Below are 4,812 nucleotides of genomic sequence, written 5' to 3' on the forward strand. Positions count from 1 at the left end.
TTTGTTCATTTCTTGTCTAGATGCTTGGAAAGCACTCATTTGTGCTTTTTCACTTGATGTAATTTTATCCATGAGTAATGCAACTTTCTGGTTTAATTCTCGGATATCATCTTCTAGCTTAACACTATGTACTGGCGTATTATGTGTGTGATGCTCTCGTGTCGTCCGTGTTTCTGTCGCATTGACACCAACCTGGGTATCACTTGAAGAGCTAATCCCTTGTGCACGTCCTGCAATAGTCTCAGCCATTTCAATTACATCTAGGATAGCATATGGATCCTCTGGACGGCGTTCTTTTCCATCGACAGCTTTTCCTTTATCTCAGGAAAGCTTAATATTGAGACTTCCTTCCACTTGTCCTCGGAAACTATCCCTTAGACATCCTAAAAACAGTTCTACCAATTCTCTGTTGCTTACCAAGGCAGGTGGCACCAAGACTAATTTCTGTTCTGCTCAGAAACCTCTAGTGAGGCTTTTAAGTGCAACAATGTCATCAATATCAATGCGCTGATGGTCATTACAAATTTTTCTCAAATTTGCTAGTGTTCCTTTTCCAGCATTCTTTGCCTCTGGATAGTCATCGATCAACACCTGTTTAAACTCCTTGTATTCAACTTCGGGAGCAAAAGTGTCAAATGCTTGCCATTTGAATTCCGTCATTTGGTCCGTATACCTTCCTAACTGTTTCTTCTTTTCTTGATCATCATTGATACCATGCTCTGTGAACAAGTCCTCCATTTGGTCAATGAATCTTAACAGCTCAATGGGTTTTTCCTTGTCGAAGTTAGGGGCTCCTCAGGAGCCTGGCAATGGCATCGGTCTAGACGATCTTCTGCCTCCAGTGGCAGGAGCTTCATCTTGGGTATTATCTGGCATGTTTGTAATATTTCTTTGGGCTAACAAGTTCGGGTTTATATTATCAGATGCCCTAACAGTTTTTCTATGAGTTGCGCGAGGAGGCAGTTGGGATACTGTCTCTGTTCTTAACGGAAACCTTTGCACTACTGCTGTTGCAGGTTGCTTAGCTTTTCATTTAGGTGGAGGTGGTAAACCTGATGATTCCCCTGCTTTAATAGAATTCGCTGTTTGTCTGATTTTTGGTGCCGTGGTGAATGGCTCTGCACTAGTATTTAAGTTGCTTCAAACCCTAGCGATTTTTAATTTAAACTTTCATTCAAATAAAATGATCCTGTAGATCACTAAACTTTTCAAGTCTTTGCCTTATCAAAAACAAAAGGAGACCCTCACGGTGGGCTCCAGATGATATGCGTTGCACAGGGATGAACGTGAAAGTGTGAAACATGCAAACAAGGATCAAGCACGTCGGGAAAACCCTAAACACCTAAACACTCACTCACACACACACACACACACTATCACAATCTCAGTGCACGAGTTTGAGGGCCTTTGGTATTGAGAAATACCACTTTCGTCTTCTTAGGTTAAGTCTCAAGAGATTTCGTTCAAAATGGGTTTTTATTATAAAGTGTGGTTTAGAATAGTTCAATGGAACAAAGTATGTCTTTTCTGGGAACTTGGTCTCTTAAATGCAAAGTTCTTTGATCACAGTTTCTTTTATTAACACAAAACATGACTTCAATTGACTTTTATGACTCCTGTGAGTTTTTATTATGTCACTATGCTCCAAAACTAAGGGTATGAGTATGCTGTCTCGTCTAAATGATACTGTGTTCTTAAAACCTCTTATTCAAAAGTCTCCAAGTAAGTTGACTCCCAAGCACACTGGCTTCGTTCACACTGTACTTTTCTGACCACGAAGAAATCTCCTTTAATTGATTACAACTGTCCACCTCCTAAGTTCCTACTTGGAGTGCAACTAGCTGGTCAACGGGGGGTGATTGCTTGCCTTTTGACCTGCCAGCATGCTCCTTATATACTCCAGGAACCCCTATCTATGTTTTACATGTGTTTTAATGCAGGATACTTCGGTCCAAATTACAAATATGAAATTTAGTGAACGTGTGGTATATTTTGTAGTTTTTCTCTGTGAACACTACAGATTTTGTAGTGTCGCGTCTTTCATTTTCAAACGCATCAGTGTTTGATGCGTACGCGGAGTTAGCCGACATAGCTATTCTTAGCTTGGCATGATCTTGCGTGTTTCTTTCTATGGCCCGGTTTACCAGTTTAACAGATGACATCACAAAATGATTAATGTTTCCTGATGTGTTGATGCGCATGCGTACGCGTTACCAATAGTCTTTGGCCTTCCGTCATTTCCGAGTTTTTTAATTAAAATGCCCTGTCTTGGCTCGTCTTTTCATTACGGAGGTCGGGAGACACTCCAAAGGTGTTTTCAAATGTCTTTCTTAATTGTCAGGGTGTTCTTATTATATTTCATATAATAGAATGTGTCTTTTTCTCATGTTTGTACTTGTGACATTCAGACGCATCAGTCTCTGATGCGTATGTGGGAATTGCCGTACATGACTTTCTGAATGGCTGCAAGCCACACTAAATCTGCACATGTTTACTACTTAGGTGTAGTTTAGTCTTTCAATGTTTCAGACATGCCGTTTAGGCGTCTATGTCATCTTTTCTGTATTTCTTGTATAAGCACGAGTTTCCACAATAAATCCATTATGTGTTTCTAAACCCTTTGGTAGTAATGCAATTCTTCTCCTTGTGTTGGGTGTTTACTCTAGAACCGCTTCGTGCTCTATTTCATGGTAGGTGAATCTTAGATAGGATCCAAGTATAATGTCATGACGTGTACTGCTGCCAGTTCCAAAGCCTTTGTCCTATTTTCAGATTCCACGCATTTGCATTTTTAGTCAACTGTGCCGGGTATGTGCATTGACTCTTTGTATCATTGCAATTGTATGTAGTGTATTTATTAGAGATGACCTTTATTGGTAAAATCGTTAAAATTGAATTTTATATGGGTGAAATGGTTTCATCTGTATCACCGCGTTATTTGAATTCTTGATGCATCTTTTATTATTTAGTAGCAGCGGGTGACAGCTTGAAAGGTTCCGCACATAATCATCTGTGAACGCAACCTGAATTTCAGTTCATGTAGGAAAAGACTTCATTATTCCATTCAACAAGCAAGGGGTGTTCCAGTGTTCGGATCGGTGTTTTTTTCCTGCGCACCTTCTATAACAAAAAAAAAAAAAAAAAGAGAAAAACGAATCAGTGTTGGAGTGTGATATCCTGCCAGAGAGGGGACACAGTTCCTTCACAACAACGCCTCTTGTCTCCAACAGTGATTATGGTCACAAATAACACTATTTTTCTTTGGATGTACACCATAAATACTTTGTGAACCATAAGTATGGGTAGAACCTAGAGCAGTACCACTTCTACCAATTTCCATTGTCCCCCCCCTTCTCCGCCTACCCCTCTTCCATCACATCCCCCTCCCCCTCCGCATCTGCATCTCCAACATCCTCAGTCTCCCCAGTCCACCAAGCAACAGGACCCAATCCCTGTTCTGCAATCGTGGATTGCAAACTGGACCTCCCACCATGAGAGGGGCACTGAGACGACACCGGTAGGGTGAAAATTTACTGCGACCAGTGACAAGCGACAAAGGTGCACAGCCCATTGGCGCCAAGCTGCATAGCAGGGAGGGGAAGGGAGGTAAGTTAAGAAGAGTTGTGTTTCAAAGGTGACATACGTTGATGAACATCTGGGTTGTGGTTAGCACAAAAGCAAAGTGTGCCCTGACACTATCCCAAGTCGTGAGTGCCACAATTGGGTCAAGGAAACAGTCGTGGGGTAGGTGATGGTGGTGTGGGGCAAGTGCAGCCTATGGCTATGCCCACCAGAGGACATGCCATCAAAAGGACTTGCCACTGGATGCCATCTCATCAGCACTCAAGGGATACATGACTATACAAGATTCAAAGCAGAGAGCACAGAGGAAGAGGTTGAAGGATTGCCCCCAAAACAAGAGAGATGGCCGGAATGATGAAAAAAGGCATGGCAGAGACAGAGTATTTCCTCAGACGGTGAGGGAAAGTGGACAAAGCAATGCCCATGTCAACAGCGGAGACTGAGATGTGGAAAGCGCTGAGGGAGGAAAGGAAAGAACAAAGGGAAAGCATACTCTAGGATTAGATAAGTAAGATATATGCATCAAAAGGGTCCGAGGTACGCAAAGGGTCCGAGAGGCCCAATCTTCTGAGACCCTGGGGTCATCACGGCAGGCCCGGCGAATCCTCTTAAATTCGATGAGATAAGTATGCAAAAGCACTGATAAGAATGGAAATTTGATGGAAATCCAAAGCAAGCTGTATGTTGGCTGACATCCCAGTCAACCTCTAGTAATTGCGAGTGCAGCAAGCAATCATTGACTAAGGGTGAAAGGCCCAGACAAACAAATACAAATTTAAACACGTAAATTGGCATCAGGGATTTTTCTAAATGCACTATAACTGAATGGGTACTGCTCCTCCTCCTTAGAAAACTGCCAGTGAGAATCAGGTGGGGACTGATAGTGTTTACAATAATATGAGCAAAACATTGGGTTTTTATCCCGATTTTTATGATAATTCTAGAGTACAAAAACTGAGCAGTATTGAACACATGATGCAACATTGCTGAACATCCTGTTGACGAATATGCCTTCTTATATTGTCCAGTATGTACTACGGTATAGGTTGATCTCTGTAAAACTGTGATGTATAGTTACCACACAACTCAGATGGTGAAGCGAGCCCCCCACAGAATGCAGATACTTAATTTAACAAATACAAAGCATGATACAGTAGATATTCTTACAATGCATATACTTGTAATGCATAAATCTCATAATGCATGATATTTTCAGGGGACCAACTTGGT

The sequence above is a fragment of the Laccaria bicolor genome, genomic scaffold (assembly GCF_000143565.1).
Source record: "Laccaria bicolor S238N-H82 LACBIscaffold_14 genomic scaffold, whole genome shotgun sequence".
In the NCBI taxonomy this organism is placed as follows: domain Eukaryota; kingdom Fungi; phylum Basidiomycota; class Agaricomycetes; order Agaricales; family Hydnangiaceae; genus Laccaria; species Laccaria bicolor.